At 46.7% G+C, this 17,440-nt stretch overlaps 1 long non-coding RNA gene across 1 annotated transcript in view; it reads left to right on the forward strand.

Annotated features, from left to right (window-relative positions):
- The window catches only part of LOC137786177 (uncharacterized), a 226,390-nt gene extending 209,522 nt beyond the window's left edge, over positions 1-16,868 (forward strand). The window contains exon 6 of the long non-coding RNA XR_011077559.1: positions 16,764-16,868. This is a non-coding gene — a long non-coding RNA (uncharacterized lncRNA). The remainder of the gene's footprint in view (positions 1-16,763) is intronic.
- The last annotated feature ends 572 nt before the right edge of the window (positions 16,869-17,440 follow it).

Raw genomic sequence — 17,440 nt, forward strand, 5'->3', positions numbered from 1 at the left:
GTTTAGTTATTTGTCTCTTTCTTTTCCACCTCCGTGTGTGTGTGTGTGTGTGTGTGTCCATCCATCCTCCTCTGCGCCGGGGTTAAAGCCGCTCACTCGGGGCAGCGGGGCAGCGGGATGGGAGGCGCGGGTGGGCGGCTCATTAGCTAACGCTCCCCGCGGAGCGCGAGGGAGGAAAAACACCCATTAGCAAAACAAACGACGCGCCCGCCCGCTCGCTCCAACGCGCAGATTGTTTACCGAGAAGCCGGCCGGGCGCCTTCTGGAAGGACTTCCTGTCAAAGTGCTTCCGGGGTCACGGGGGAAGGCGGGGAAAAGGGTCGCGCACGCGGCGCCGCGCGGACGCCTGCGGTGCCGCAAACTCATACTTTTTTGAAAAACATTTTAAAGTATGAAGCGAAAACACAGCTCATTGTGTGATTCTGGGGCGTTTATCAGCTCACGGGCGCTTTGTGAGTTTACAGGTACTAATAGGAGAGTTTATAAGGATTTTAAATGCTTCTTTAGACTCCCACAAGACCGTAGGGTTACGGAGATGTGTCTTTTATTTAAATCCAACGCTGCAATGGGTACTTGTTGACGTTTTAGTGTGAAGTTACCAAATTATTGTCTGATTTAGGCATGCTGGGTATTAATATGTTCAGGAGAATCTTTCATGATGAGGATTTTAGAAATGTGGGCGGACCAGGAAGACCCATTTGTGACTTTACAGGTACCAATGGAGAGAAATGGATGACGGTTGTTGCTTTGTTGGGCTCCCACAATGCCGTGCGGTCACGGAGATGTGTTTGTTAGTGAAATCCGACGTTGTAAAGAGATTATTCATAATTTAGTGATACCTCACGGTCAAGTCGACGAAGTTTACGTAAGTACTATTACTATTCTTTTTAAACCATATGTCTCTTCTCACAAGGGTTACGGTGGCTTAGACATTCAAATTAAGTTAAACAACCGTGTGGTTGCGGAAATATTTAAGGAAACGTTTAAAAAATCAGAGAATGTGCTCGTGGTCGGAGGTGTTTGGTGCGCTTGGTTTCCAAAGAGGTCGAAGCCCACGTTTCTCACAGGGAACCCGATAAATGACCGCGGAAAAAAGTTCCCCGGCCGCTCAATAACATTTAGGTTGTTCCTCCAAAAACTAAATGACGGAAGAGGTCGTCTGTCACTCGCCTCCCGCAGTGACACGTTTTGAGCGCGTTCTGATCCGACGCCCCTCGGCAGGACCGCATCATTTATAAAGTGTCATCCCCAAAAAAAAACCATGATTCATTTTGTCTGCTCCGCGTGGGACCCGCAGCCTTCAGCTAACGCCGCCGCTCGCTCAGGGTCAGCGCCGCGGCCGCGGTTAAACGTAACTGGATCCGAGCCCGTCTCTGTTTTTTCTTTTCACTTTTTCTGGGTGTGGATTCAGAGTCCAGTTCGATCTCCGTCTGCGGTGTCCAACGACGGCAGAATAAAAACAGAAATTCCTTATTTTACATGTATTTAATGTTCCTTTCACTGCCGGCCGGAGAGAATTACACCTTCTCTCTGACGAACGCTGTTCAGGATGTAGTTCATTTAGGATGTACTTCATTTAAGATGTAGTTCATTTAAGATGTAGTTCATTTAAGATGCTGTGCAATTAAGATGTAGTTCATGCTCGTTCCCATACAACAAAACCAGCATTCTCAATTTTATTTTGAGTGGAAATTATGTTTTTTTGGTCCAGAATTACGTATATATAATAAATATCATAATAAATTATACATGTAATATATAATATATATGTAATATATTATATATACATACACAGATTATATATACATACTTAATATAATATATATACATAATATATCATTAATATATATATATATATATATATATATATATATATACACATACAGAGAGAGATAATTACGTGTACGTTTAATTACGTATAAAACATCCCTTGTAGTGTTAAAATAAACATTCCTTCGCAGACTTTTCAGAAGTCATTATAATTATATGTTAATGTATTTGTTAATTATATTTGTCAGAAAAACAGACGTAATACGGGAGGAAACACGTTCCCCGTGATCTTTTTTCTTAATTTCTTTTGAGAAAAAATCCCGTCACGAGTCCACCGTAACGACTCCAACGAGACTTAAACGTCTTGTTATGATTTTCTCGCCGAACGGTCTGAAAACTGAACTGTGTGTCACACACAAGACACGGCGTTGGTGTTTCCACCAGAGATCCTCCGTCTCGTGTGCGGTGGAGCTCGTCTCTGTGTGAAGCCTCCTGGGTAATTAGCGCATCTGAGGCAGGTTTTGTCTCTCTGACCTCTGACCTCTGGAGTTGTCTTCCAACACAAGCGTCTTCCTCCCGCTTGCACCCGACGTCAGCGCTGACATCGCCTGACAAATCTCCGGCAGAAGGAGAAAAAAATAAATGCAGAAAAAACAAAAAACACCAGCAGCGTTTGATCCGCGGGTCGTAGCGCCGCCGCTAATTTGCTGTCACGCGTTAGCTCCTCAGTGTTTGTTTGGCCGGCTGCGCGGTGTGCGTTACAGGGTCCTTACGGTCATGGAAAAAACCTGGAAAAGTCCTGGAATTTTTAAAAAAAGGTTATTTTCATTCCTTGTTAATGTGTTATATTCATGTGTTCATGACGTTCATTTAGTTATAAATTGTTAGTTTAAATACTACATTTTATCACTTTTTCACACAATGTTTGCTCATGGACATTTGGTTTAAAGTCATGAAAATATAATTTAAAGTCATGAAAATTTGGTCAAAAGTCATGAAAATGTTGTTAAAAGTCTGATAATTTGGTGAAAAGTCATAGAAATTTGGTTAAAATTCATGGAAATTTGGTTAAAAGTCATGAAAATATGGTTAAAAGTCATGGAAATCCATCGGTCAACATCTGTTCGAACCCCGCTGGGTCTGTCCTCCGCCGTCAGAATGATGGACATCGTTTTCACGCGCCTCGTGTTGTTCTTCCTCTTCCTTTCTTCTTTATTTCTTCCTATCTTTCTGGCTGGGTTTTTACAGTCGAGTCCTCGCAGGTGACGAGTTTAAACGGGGAGGTTTCTCTCTCTCCCACGTCTCGCTGCTACCAGCTAATTAGCCGCCGCCGCCGCCGCCGCCGCCTGTCAAGCTAATTATCCGGCCTGCGTCTAATTTCCGACCTCGGACCATAACGAGTCAAACGAAGTCGACGGCGTCCGGAGGTTGGAGCGCGTTGGGATTAGCGGAGCGGCGCTCCCGCGTTAGCTGCTTCCCGCGTTAGCCGCTTCTCAAACCCGCGCGTCTCCGCCTGTTTCCAGCCGAGGTCGCTGAGTAGAGGAAAACGGATAATAACGAGATTTTTTTTCTCCTCTCCAACCCAAACACACTTCCGAACCCCCGGTGAGCCGAAAACATTACAGGATGGTTCCCCGAGCCGAGCATTTTGTCAAGAAAATGATCTCCGGCAAGACGTCCGTGGCGCCTGCGAGTGCCATTAAGTTGAGGAGCGGGCGTGAGAGGCAGGTGCGACGGAGGAAATACCTTCAAACCCCGACCCCCACCACCACCACCACCACCACCACCACCCTCCACCACCTCGCAGCGCCAGCCGGGGATTTAGGTTAATGCAGAGTTATAAAGACACTGAGTGGAAGTGGAGGACGGGCGGCGTATATCACCGGGATGCGAGCGCTCTCTCCGCGGTGACAGCCGCGCTACGTGACAGTAAATCCTCCATACTTATGCATCGTTTCCTATTTCCTCGCTCCCTGACGAGTGAAGAGGGGGAAGTCGCTGCCGCAAGTCGCCCGCCGGGCATCCGTCTCTCCGCGGGCTGGAACGCCGGCACTCCGGCGTTTAGCGGCTGATCCAAGCACCGGCACGCTGTTTTTTAACCGGCAGAAGATAATTTGACTATATATATATATATTTATATATATATACATGTATATTTTTAATAAATCCGCATCATCTCCAGAGGGAGTCGTCGTGTTTTCGCTCCACGCCGCCGTGTGCGCGCCGCGTGTCCTCGGGCTCGGTGATTAGTCGGCGTTGTGTTTGGCTAAACCGGACGCCATCTTGGCCAAAAAAATTCAAAATACGCCCCCGTCACTGTGACGGCGCCCCGAAGCGTCTCTATTGGCGGACATTTTTTTTCTTTCTCTCCTTTCCCTTCCGTCTTCCCCCCGAGATTTTTGCCGGTTTCCTCGAGGCCTGTGAGTTCGGAGAAGGGGGTCGGCGTGCACACGTGTCTGCGCACGGGTTGTGTGTGTGTGTGTGTGTGTGTGTGTGTGTGTGTGTGTGTGTGTGTGTGTGCACCTGTATTGCGTAACCCCCCCTTCCCTCTGTGCACTTTGTTCCTTAAAATCTTTTCTTTCCGCCGGGAAACTTTGTGCGACGATTAGTATTCCGGCATCATCGCGGGGGTCATGCGATCTACGCCCCGCTTCCTCCCAGCGGTGCATCTTGTTGCCCCCCCCCCCCTCCCTCCATCCTGTAGGCTGCAGCACTGCATTAACTAGAAGCACGGGGAACAAATAAAAATAGATGGGCAAAGTTGTGAGATGTGAGCCCTGAGGGATGTGCTGTACGGATATACATTTTCAGTGCACATTTGGAGCGCCCCCCCCACTTCACCCCTCCCATCTTCGGATCATGGCGGTAATTCAATTGGGGATAGACGAGAGCAGGATTTCCTTGATACTTCTCCCCCCCTCCCTCCTTCCCTCCATCCTCCTCCCTTCCTTATAAACGGGTTGTCTTCCTGTCAGCATTGATGATTCTCGCTTCTGCACACTGCGGCTAAACTCTCCCGGCCCGGCGCTGCCATCCTCCATCCCGCCCCGGCATTGAGGAGCTCGTCCGTGATTTACTCCGAACGCTCGTCTGGCCATCTGGCTCTCTTCCCATTGGCTCGCTCTCCGGAGGGAGGACTCAGGCTGGCTCGTCTCTCTCTCTCTCTCTCTCCCTCTCTCTCTCTCTCAGCATCGTCCACCTCTCCACCAATCTTTCCAATCCGTCGGCACGGGAATGAAATGCGATCTGACGGCGAGGTTGGGTTTAAACTGTACGCTCCCTCACCATCACCCCCTCCTTCCCTCTCTCCTTCCCTCTCTCCTTCCCTCTCTCCTTCCCTCCCTCCCTCTCCCCGGCCGGGCCTCGCACCTCGTGGTCAGAATAAAGACGATCCACATCAGAGGGAGGCGGTCCAGAAGCCGTCTCGCCGCCATCAGCGGGCTTGACGGGTGCGATCGAACCCCAAATAAACCTCAACAACGCCGAGTTGTGGTCGACTTCTTCTCTCCGAGACGTTTTTACGGCGGCGGCGGCAGCAAACATCCCGGCTAGCGGAGGAGCCGAGATCAGAGCGGGACGTCCCGGGAGGGAAGGTTCACCCAAAGGGCGAGGACGGTCTTTCTCATCAGAAGAGATGTCAGAAGTTCATGCACATCAGCCTCCGCAGACGTCAGTCATTTTATCAATGGCGTCAGATATTACATTGGAAATTGTGTAATCCATATTTAGGCAATAAGGACTGAAATAGCCATTTGGCGCCCCCTTTCTGTTGCGAAAGGTTTGCGAAAAAGCGAATTATCCGCATACAGTTGAGCGAGTAAAACCTGGCGAAAAAGTGTTTTGGTGTGAAGAGAGAGCTGCATCGAGTGGAGAGGAAGCCGACGCCTCCTCAGACTGTTTGGAAGCGAGGGAGGCCGTCGGATGGCGAGCCGACTTCGGTGTGTGCATCACCCCACATAAATCTGTGTGTGTGTGTGTGTGTTGCGCCTCGTCTGCCTGCTTTGGTTTGGCTTTAATTACCTGAGCCATCCTGCACTCACCACCAGCACTTCCCTAATGGGGCCGCCTCGCTCGGGCATCACTCACACTCAGTCCGGCCAGCTGGCAGGATGGCCCTCCCATTATAACTCCAAGTCTGTGCACTAACACACCTGTAGTGTGTGTGTGTGTGTGTGTGTGTGTGTCCATCTCCTCCGCTGTCACACAAACTAACTCGTGCAAGAGGGAGACGGAGCTTTAAGACGTCTCACGTGAACGTTATTAATACTAAATTAACGCTTCCGTTAGCTTGTATGCTAATCCGGCCTTCCATTATACGCCGTTAGCTATGTGTCCTTGATGTGTGTGTGTGTGTGTGTGTGTGTGCTGTCAGTCACTGGCATGTCACATGCAGCTTCCCCACTTGTCAACTCTGTGTGCTTTCATTCTCCCCGCACGGCGGGCCTAACAATGTGCCAAGAGCTTTTCAGCGCCGACTTAAAATGCACGGGAGCTTTTTGTCCCTCCACCCTCCTCCTCCTCCTCCACCACCTCCACCGTGTGAAAAGACGGAGAAGACTCGCCGCTCTCGCGGTGACCTTGGAGATTATTGCTCGACTAGACAGAAAAAAGATGCTATATGTTTGTCAAGAGCTGTCTGTCATCAATGAGCTTTTGTGTTGGCTATCGATCGGCTTCCCGGGGCCGGACGGCGGCTGATGGATGCACAACAAACAGACTCTGCATTGCCAGCAGGCCGCCCAGACAGCCCCCCCCCCACCACCACCACCACCACCCCTCATGATGGGATGTCAGGTCTGGGAGGCCGCTCACGCTTTCCTCCCTCTTGATGTGCCACCCCCCCTCCCCCACCCCCCCTTTCTGCATCGGCCTCATGCAGAATTGAGCCCGAGTCCCTAAATGGCGATTCATTAGTAAACATGAAGTGGATTACTGTAGTTTAGCCCTGCTACCCGTGCGTCGATAACAGGCCCTGATTGCTTTGTAAAATGTTGCGAGGCTTTGCTAGCGGGAGAGCGCGCGCCGCGCCGCTTGCATCTGCAGCGCTAACGCGCACATGTAGAGATAACGACACAATTCCCCGATCAGTTGACCTGGTTTCTCGTCGGTTAGCGCGCCGCGGCCCCCCGAGGGGGCGATTGAGAGTGCCTTGGTCCGATACTGGATGCAACACAAACGCCGGGCGCGCCGCAACAATCATCATCCCCTGTGATTCGGGCGTTTATTTTATGTATGCGAGTGTGTGTGTGTGTGTGTGTGTGAGCCACCGCCGCTACATTATTCAGCCGCTCAGACGAGAGAGAATGGCATTAAAGTTGATTTTTCTGCAGCGCGGCTCCAGCTGCTGCAGAAAGTAGCCGCGATGCTATTACGTGTTTTTATTGTGGAAAAGAAGAAGCGGCGAGGGCCGCGGCGGCCGCTGGAGGAAAAAAAAAGGCGGGTTTGTTTCGTTTTCCTGGCAGTTGGAGGACTTAACCCGCTCGGCTGCTAAAGCGGCGCGAGGTCAGACCGATCGATCCGCTTTGATATTTTATGGACCCCGGTCTCCTTCGCCCGGCTTTTATACGAGCCGCCCCGGTATCGTCCACAGGACGGCGGCCGGGATCCACCCGTGGAGATCTGGAACGCCATCAGCAGGGTTTCTTACAGTCATGGAAAACCTGGAAAATCATTTCATTTTTAAAATGAAAAAATCCTCGAAGTGTAGCAAAAGTGGTGTAAATGTGTTATATTCATGTGTCCATGACGTTCACTCACGCTGAGTTTGAAATTATGAATCTGCTTTTAAAAGAAAGAGGCTCAAAATATATGCAATTTAGTAAAAAGTCATGAAAATTGGGTGAAAAGTCACGAAAATCTCGTTAAGTCATGAAAATTTGGTTTGAAATCATATAAATTGGGTTAAAAGTCGTGAAAATTGGTTCAAAAGTCATGAAAATGTTGTTAAAAGTCATGAAAATTTGGTTTGAAGTCATATAAATTGGGTTAAAAGTCATGAAAATTGGGTTAAAAGTCATGAAAATTTGGTTTGAAATCATATAAATTGAGTTAAAAGTCGTGAAAATTGGGTTGAAAATCATAAAAATGTTGTTAAAAGCCATGAAAATTTGGTTTGAAATCATATAAATAGAGTTAAAAGTTGTAAAAAAAATTGGATTAAAAGTCATGAAAATGTAGTTAAGTCATAAAAATTGTGTTAAAGGTCATAGAAAAGTCATAAAACTCCATTAGTCACAATGTGTGTGAATCCTACGTCGGCCAACATGCAAATTATTAACCTCCAAAAAACCCCACAAAAAACATCACAAAACGTGTTTTTTTTACCGCCTGTCACCATCGTCTTCTTTTTTCTTCTCGGCATCCTGAACATCTGCTGCGGCGTGAAGCCCCGTGTGATTCACAACAAACACCGGCTCCGTTTCACAGCTGCTGGACCGGATCCCAAAAAAAAAAAAAAATGGAGGACAATTTTTTCCGTGTATCGCCGCCTCAATAACACTTAAGAAGGAAAAAAAAAAAACCTCCGAGTGCCGGAAGCGGAGGAGACGGCGATTACGAGAGCTCCGAGCCCGAAGGAGCTCTCCCTCGCGCCCGGTGTCGACACAGCGAGCTGCTGTCGGTTAACGGGGGAATACACACACAAAAAATAAGCTTTCTGCGAGGAAACGCATTCGTGTACACCGGCTCGTGTGTGATGAACTTTCTTTGTCCTTTCCAACACCCTCCTCGTCCTCCTCCTCTTCCTCTTCCCCTCCGCTCTCTGTTGCACCAAGGATAGAACATCAATGAATAATTCATCAGTCAAATCCGAAAATCTATGAAATAAAATCATTTGTTGCCCTATAGTGTGCTTGACAGAGCGATTGTTTATAAGGGTAGTAAAGCAGGACCGAGCTGGCGAACGATCAATAGTCTGATGGGATCCCGCCGCCCCGAGACTGAGACATCAACGCGGCTTTCGCTTCTCGCTCCTGGAGAACGTGTCCAGCAGCGCGGGCCGGACGGGTCGGTTGTGTTTATTGTTTATTATTTATCATTTATCTCTGCATTATCCTTTCTCTTGTGCTAGTTTTCCTTTAGCATCTCTAGTGTTAGTTTCTGTTAGCATCTCTAGTGCTAGTTTTCCTTTAGCATCTCTTGTGTTAGTTTCTGTTAGCATCTCTAGTGTTAGTTTTCCGTTAGCATCTCTTGTGTTATCTTTCCGTTAGCATCTCTAGTGTTAGTTTTCCATTAGCCTCTCAAGTGTTAGTTTCCCGTTAGCATCTCTTTTGTTAGTTTTCCATCAGCCTCTCTTATGTTAACTTTCTGTTAGCATCTCTTGTGTTAGCTTTATGTTAGCATCTCTTGTGTTAGCGGTGGGTTTTGACCCATGTCTTAAATCAGCTGAAACAGTGATCCATCATCAAGTTGTTCCTCATCTCTTGGTTAGCTCGTTACGTTTCCTTATCCATGAACATGTTGTTGTATGTTTTAATATTTTTGGTGTGGGCCTCTGGGCCTTTTCTTTGTCAGGATACGCCTCCATTTCTATTAAAAACATGTTAAAATGAACCTCAAGAGAATCCTATTAATAAATAAAAGGTTGTTGGGGGTGCGTCCACATACTTTTGTCCGGATACTTGACGTTACGCAATCAGAGAAAACGCGTTTGCCGAAGTCATATGTCGCCGCCGCCATGCGTCTGTGATCTTTATTAGGTTCTTCCTCCTCCCTCCTCCTCCTCCTCCATTTGTCCTTTTTTCCTATCCTTTCATTCCGTTACAGCAGAAGAAATGTACATTCTTCTCATTTTAAATTCAACAAGCGATCTATTAAAGCGTGGATGTTTTTATGAGAAAGGAGAGAAAGCCCCCGTGGGGAGTTCTGCTCTCTACCACGGAGGTGTGTATACATTCTGGAGATAGAAATGAGCCCTAATCGGCCCTGCGGCTCAGCACAATATATATATATATATATATATATATATATATATATATATATATATATATATATATATAGAAGAGGAATCCACTTAGCAACGTGGCTAATTTACATAGCTTTGAGGCGAAACGGGAGCCCTGTGTTTCCTGGGCTCAGATGTCAGAAGCAGGAAGCGCGTCAGACGCTCAGCGGGTGACTGGTTTGTCTGACTGGTTTGTCAGACGTTCAGACTGGCTGCACTGGTTTGCCGCTTTGATGTGCGAGGCCTCTCGCTCAGAAGCTGTTTGTCAATTGTGTTATCTCTTGAAAAATACAGCGAAAAAAACAACCAGCCGTGCAGAAAAACCCCGGTCGGGCCCGGCGTCGGCATCGCATTTCATCCTCTCAGTCAGCGCTTTGCACCCGGCGAGAGCAGAGATACGAGCTGCGCCGCTTCTCTCTTTCTTTCTTTCTTTCTTTCTTTCTTCCTCTCCTCCGTTTCCTCCCTCCATCTCTCCGAGCCTCGAACAAAGTTTCGTCCGTGGACGGGCGATTGTTTCTCACGATCGTCGCTTTTCCGAAACTCAATTAATCCCCATGAGGTCGCGTCCCCTCCCCCGCTTTAATGCCGCGTTCATGTCATAACTGGAGTTTCCCTGATTACCAGTTTTCCAATTTGTAAATAGTGTTGCCGTCAACATCCGAATTGTAATTGCCGGCCGCGGGGGAATAAATCTAACTTAAAGCCCAACAAACAACGACGCTTCACATCAGACGCAAGAAAGGAAAGAAAAAACATCTTTAATTGAACGTCTGCGGCGTCTTATTGTCAACGCGCAGCATTTCAACGCTCATGGAGAGAACTCTGCAAACACACAACCACCCGGCTAGTCCTAATTACCACGAGGATCCTCTGCGTGCACCAGTCCTCCCAGTCCTCCCAGTCCTCCCAGACGCACTGCAAGGTTAGTTAAAAAGGAAACATGAAGATGGAAGTCTCTGCAGTGTTGGAGCAACAGTTCCACAACTTACTGGATTTTTATTTTGATCGACACCACTTTTCCCATGTTGGTGTAAGCGGCCACCGGCTAGCCACGAGCTTAGCTTAGCTTAGCACAAAGACCGGGTTGTTTGGTCGGAATTAAACAGACAGGATGGAGCGTGTTTGAGGCGCTGGCGGGCCTCGTAGGCTGTATACGTGGTCACCGTGACTTCTATACAACCAGAGGAGTCGCCCCCTGGTGGTCAGGAGAGAGAATGCAGCTTTAACACATGAAGCATAGACTTCTATACAACCAGAGGAGTCGCCCCCTGGTGGTCAGGAGAGGTCATGAAGCACAGACTCCTCTTGGCTTAAGCTAGCTGTTTCCCTCTTTCCCACAACAAAGGTGTAGCTTAGCATATTCAGGTCAAAATGCTAAGCTACACCTCTCTTGGCTTGTATCCTTCCTCTGCCAGTTGGAGTGAATGTTCCCGTGTGGGATCTGACCCCCAGCGTGTGTTATTAGTGTCGTGTTCTACGATGACGACGTAATCAGACTGTTTTATATCTTTTCAGAGGTGAACAACAGCGACTCGACCGCACTGATTTCTCATAAAAAGGCCGCTACATCAGCCAATCACAACGTGTCTGACAGCCACTGTCTTCCTCGCCTCTCTCGGCCTCCTGTCTTCCATCTTTCAGCCCAGTTGGACTTTGATTTAAGATCTCTGCCCAAGTTTATGGTGTATGTATCCCAAATGGACATTTTAATAGGCTTTTGCTTTTTTCTCTCTTCTCATCGTATTGTGCAATGTAAGCAGTAATCATAAATTATGATAATTATAATTTGTGGCTGCCGGCTGAAAACCTTGCGCGGTATCTCTGAAATGTCAAGTTTTCACAAAGAAAAGCAGCTTTGTTGGAAGGTTGACCAGCGAGCCTGTGAGGCGTCGGGAAGGGATTTCATATGAAAACATAACAATCGGCAAACTTTTGTTTTGCTGCAGTTATTATAGCAGATATTTCCAAATAGTCCAGATACGTATAAATTTATCAAACATATTTAAAATGATCCACAAAACATCTGGAATATGTTTTATTATGAAGGTGAGATTGTCTTATTGAAGTTGGGTGTGTCTTAATGAAGGTGGGCGTGTCTTATTAAAGGTGGGTGTGTCTTGTTGAAGGTGGGTGTGTCTTATTGAAGGTGGGCGTGTCTTATTGAAGGTGGGCGTGTCTCTCTGTTCCGATCTCCGATTCCCTACATTTTCACCAGATTTTGAGCCTTTTTTTAGGGCCCCCCATGATACCAGTTCATGGTTTTATGAGAAGTTCTACAGGGTAAAATAAAAGAAGAAAACATGTATTTTAATATATTTAATCAGGTACATTATATCGGGTGAAATTCACCCGGCGTTCGTGATAGTGTGTCTGTATTTTTAACATTAATGTTCTCAGGTTAACGGTATTAAATACTCAGTTTTTCCCACACAAGGTTCATTTCCCGCCACATTCTTTATGCATCGTGGTCTCAGCTCAGGCGGGGAAAAAAAAACAAGATTATAATCCCGGACCGCGAGGGCCTCCCGGTTCAGACGGGTTAAAGCGCTGACAAATATCGGACCGGAGGACTGTAGCGAGCGAGGACAGGAAGAAAGAGAGATTAAGGGCCACGCCGCTGTTCACCGCGTCCTCCGAGGTGCAGGGCGCGCTCGTCGTTTATAAATGTTAGTCGCTGTTATTGGTTACCTCGCAGGCTTTTTTGGGGGGTGGAGGGGAAGAGGAGGGGAAAAAAGAGAAAAAACTTTGGGAAAGACCCAGGAGGGGGTTGGAAATAACTTTAATAATGCGTAGCAGGAGCTAAATGAGCCATTCTGCGGTGCTTTAAGACGCTTCCCCCCCTCCCCCACCCATCGCAGTCTCAGGGCCTGAATTATTAAAAGTGTTGTTTTCCCTTATTGCATTGCAGCAATGTGCCTCGTTGCTAGAAATGAGCTCACATTCTGGAGCCTTGAATGCTTAAAGCGACCCACCTCCGCCGGCAGAGCCGAGGGATGGGGGAGGGGTGCACACACACACACACACACACACACACACACACACGTGTATCTACATTGCCCCATAACGTCGACACCGTCCTCCATGTTGGATTTTTTTTTTGTTTTTTTTGTTTCGCTGATATTTTTGCTCGCTCGTTTTGGCCGACGCCCCCAACGCATAATTACAGAGAACATCAAGTCTCTCCTGTTGAGGAATTAACATATTATTATGCCCACTGTTAAGGTGAAGGCCCACTGGCAGATGCAGACATTAAATACATAGCACTAAACAGAAAAAGGGGAAGAAAAGAAATTGCTTCAACTTGGGTTTAACGTGTAAAACGTGAACGTTTTTTTATGCAACTTCTTGGAAAGAAAAGTGAAATATCGATCGTGCTTTTTCACGAGGAGGCAGACGACGTCACCGGAGATGAAACGTGATTTCCTCAAGCTTCAATTTTTCAGCTTTTGGGGCCGATGGTGGACAATAGTGCCTCGTTCTACACAGAGCTGAGATTGTTCTGCGATGTTTGATGTAACACATGCACCAAGTACACAAATACCTTTTAAAAATGAATTTAAGAAATTATGTAAAATCGAGAAAATTACCCCCGAGTCCAGATGGTTAAAGCAGCTGGAATATATAAATATATATGTATGATAAATAATAATTAAAGTAGTAGTATTACTAATCTGTCAATCAACCAATGATTTATTTTAATTTTGTCCCAATTACAGTATTTTAATATAAATTTTATTAAGAGATCACGTGATTGCGTCCTTGAACTTTGACTCACACCTTTACAAAGAAAGAGTCTAATCCAAAACTATCAGCAGCAACACGTTCATACATTTACGCCCAGTTTTCATGAAACTTGAGATTTAGAAGAAGAACTCACTCCAAATGAAATTATTAATATTTTTGGAATTATATCCAAACTGAAGGTTGCACTTTCAGATTTAAATTCAATGTTGAACTTGACCTTTGGCCCCTGAGGGCCCGTCCAGACCTGTTTTCTTTAGGGTGAGATCAATAATCATCTCCGCTGTGATGGATATGCAGAGATGATCAATACTGCAGCGTGACGGACTCCTGGAGTTTAACTCCTCCAGTTTAACTCCTCCAGTTTAACTCCTCCAGTTTAACTCCTCCAGTTTAACTCCTCCAGTTTAACTCCTCCAGTTTGACTCCTCCAGTTTGACTCCAGTTTAACTCCTCCAGTTTAACTCCAGTTTAACTCCTCCAGTTTGACTCCAGTTTAACTCCTCCAGTTTAACTCCTCCAGTTTAACTCCTCCAGTTTAACTCCTCCAGTTTAACTCCAGTTTAACTCCTCCAGTTTAACTCCTCCAGTTTGACTCCAGTTTAACTCCTCCAGTTTAACTCCTCCAGTTTAACTCCAGTTTAACTCCTCCAGTTTAACTCCTCCAGTTTAACTCCAGTTTAACTCCTCCAGTTTAACTCCTCCAGTTTGACTCCAGTTTAACTCCTGCAGTTTAACTCCTCCAGTTTAACTCCTCCAGTTTAACTCCTCCAGTTTGACTCCAGTTTAACTCCTCCAGTTTAACTCCTCCAGTCCAAGATGACATTCGTCTTTGTTTCCTTCTTTGAGAAGTTTAGAAAAAGATGGCGGCGTTTACGGTTGAAATATTGACATTCAGAACGATTCATTCACTCCTGAAATATTGATAAACCGTGTCTGTGTGTAACCGTGACGAGCGTCCGCAGCGCGATGAAGAAAACAACAACAAAAACAACAGAAGTGGCGGCCGGCAGGAGCGTCGCTCCATCAAACAACGGCTCAGGTATCAGGTAGAACCACCGAACGCCTCGACCTGGAGGCCGAGACCGAGGGAGGAAGAGGAGGAAAAACAGATGTAAGATAATGAGTAGAGCGAGAGAGTTGCATTCCTCCACACACACACACACACACACACACACACACACACCAACGCTCTCTTTAATCACACAATTAATAATTAATCAGAGGTTGGGCTCGATGCTGTTGAGTCTGCAGATGAGAGAGAGGAGAAAACAGGAATGAAGCAGCAAGTAAAAGAAGATGATCAACAGTCTGACGGGAAGCAAGAAGAAAAAAAGCGACTCGTCGTCACTTTAAGTTTCATCTGATTCAATTGAAGCAAAAAAATACAGTAAACACGGCGAGAGGAATCCATTTTTTATGACCGAAAAAATGAACAATTCATTAAATAAATGAATGTTTGAAACGTCTGCAGAGGAGCAGGAAGTCTTCATGTGACGCTCACTTCACGCACAAGAGGAAGGATTCGATTATCTGCTCTGCTCGCCGCGTGTGAACAGCATCAATAACGACACAACACACTGCGTGTGGAGGGATAGGTCAGGTGTGTGTGTGTGTGTGTGTGTGTGTGTTATCTAAATCTGCATTGATTCCAATGTGATCCGCTCTGTTATCGATCCCCTCCAGCAGCACACAGATGATCATTTGCCTCCATTATTTGTCCACCGTGATGTGTTAAAACAGCGGCGGGACGCGAGCGGCGGGATTAGAACTCACCGCCTCCTCCGCTCGCCCCGGCGTTGCAGAGAGAGAGAGAGAGAGAGAGAGTGTGTTTACCCAGCTGTAATTACAACATGCACAATGACCTCATTCTGCTGTGTCAGTAGCCGTAATGTATAGCCCTCCATCTTAAAACTGCCAAAGGAAAAAAAAAAAAAAAATGGCGTGCACTTATATCCAATGTGCTGACTACATTTTCCAGCATTTATTTTTTTATTTTTTGTGTGCAGACGTTTAGCCGTCGACGGGCGGATCAGAACTTGATATCAGCAGACGAGGCCCTCCGTCCTTTAATATGCATTCAATAATGTGAAATGATATTAGCTGCAGAGCTCATTGACTGCACTCGGGGTCTCTGTCTGCACGCATCGCCCTGCTCATCTGTCCCCACACACACACACACACACACACACACACACACACACACACACACACGGACGAAATGGAGGATAAAAAAGGCGGCGATAGCAGCAGCAATCACACACAGAGGAAAATGCCCCCCCCCCCACCTCCTACCTCCCACGCCCGGCCCCATTAATAACAGTAATACGTGGGCCCGATGCCGGCGCCGCCGAAAGCGCCGCTGACACTTTAATGGCGCCTTTTTTTCTTTTCTTTTTTTTACTTTTGTTTTTTAAATAATGCATGCGCCCGCTGACGGCCCCCTGCGCTCCAACCCCCGGTCCTTCCCCTTCGCCGGCGTTCCTTCTGTGCGGCGGTGACAACGGGGACCCGCGTCGTCCGGCGTGCGCCCGCATTCATGGCAACGTGGGGACGTCAACGGGGCAGCACATCACACTCCTGGGGACCGTGTGTGTGTGAAGGCCCCTCATTGTCTCTGAGCTAATTAAAAGTGTCTTTGAGAGGCTGGTGTGTGTGTGTGTGTGTTTGTGTGTGTCTATGTGTCTGTGTGTGTGTGTGTGTGTGTGTGATTTCTACAGGAAGGTACCTGCTAGCTTGACCGCGCTGTTCAGTTAAACTGGAACATCGCTTCTGTTCCAGTCCCCAATTTAAGTTCCTAAAAAGTCGGGCCTTGAAATGTTAACTTCCTGTCGGCGGCCATGTTGCTTTATCCGTTTGTAACAGGTGCAGCGCGAGCAGCGTTCGCCTCACATTTGTGTTTTATAAAATGCTTCAAACAAAAAACCCCAGAGTTTAGATCTCTGCTCAAATGTCGGGAAAGAAAACCAACGTAATTAATGACGACCGATGGACGACTTCCTGTTTGTGAAACAGTCTCGTGTTTGTCTGTAACGTGAGAACATTGTCACACATTGGCCCCGCCCCCTTTTTTCTGATTGGTCCCAGAGCCGACGTATGGATGCGTTAAAACTTTATAGGAAATGTTATATTTTTACATTAAACAAATAAAATCTCAACGTAACTTTGACTTTAAAGTTTACTTCCAAACCTTTTTGATTGAGAACGCGTTGTTTTCCTCAGACCTCAGTGTCTCGTTGCTAGTTGCTGGTGTCTGGTTGCCGGTTGCCTCACGTCCATTTAAATGTCTTCTCTTTGTCCCCCTTTGCAGGAAACACGTTGTGTAAGTCAGGAAGCATCGCTGTCTTCGGGAACGTGGTGCACAGCGGGCTGCTGAACGAGCACCTCTGGCATTTGGGAGTGCCCCTCTTCACCAGACTGGTAAGCCCCGCCCCCTTTTTGCCTCCATCTTGTCTGCTGGACTCAAAAACCAGGCTCCTGGTTTTTTTTGGGGTTTCCTTCTGTTGTTGTGTGTCGGTTTGAGGGGAAAACCTCCACATCCTGGCATCTTAACCTTTTGCAAGTAAAAGGTTATTGCCGTTGATGGAAATTCATGCACAGTCCACTACCCAGCATGCACCAGTCCGACCATGTTTAGGCATAAAGGTGATAACTTTCACATTTTAGAACCAAACAACACAGTTTTTTTTGACTGAAACTCCTCCGATGCTTTGTTTTGTTGTGATTATTGTTGCAGATTACGATTCTTTAGGTCTTTATCTTCATGCTGCATGAGGTTAATTTACATCAGACTTTTTTATTTTTTTGGGGCTTCGAGCTTCCGGTTGGGAAGTCCCATGTGAAGCAAAAAAAAAAGCACTAAAAACAGTCCAAAGCCTCATTTTTGATTCATTTCTTCAGTTGAAGATTTTCCGTTCGCTCTGACAAACTCAATAATTCATGAAATCGAGCTTCTATGGCAGCGATTTAAAAAATAAATGATAGGTT

Source organism: Clinocottus analis, unplaced genomic scaffold, assembly GCF_023055335.1.
Source record: "Clinocottus analis isolate CAN_PGR_092001 unplaced genomic scaffold, fCliAna1.0.p SCAF_16, whole genome shotgun sequence".
NCBI lineage: Eukaryota > Metazoa > Chordata > Actinopteri > Perciformes > Cottidae > Clinocottus > Clinocottus analis.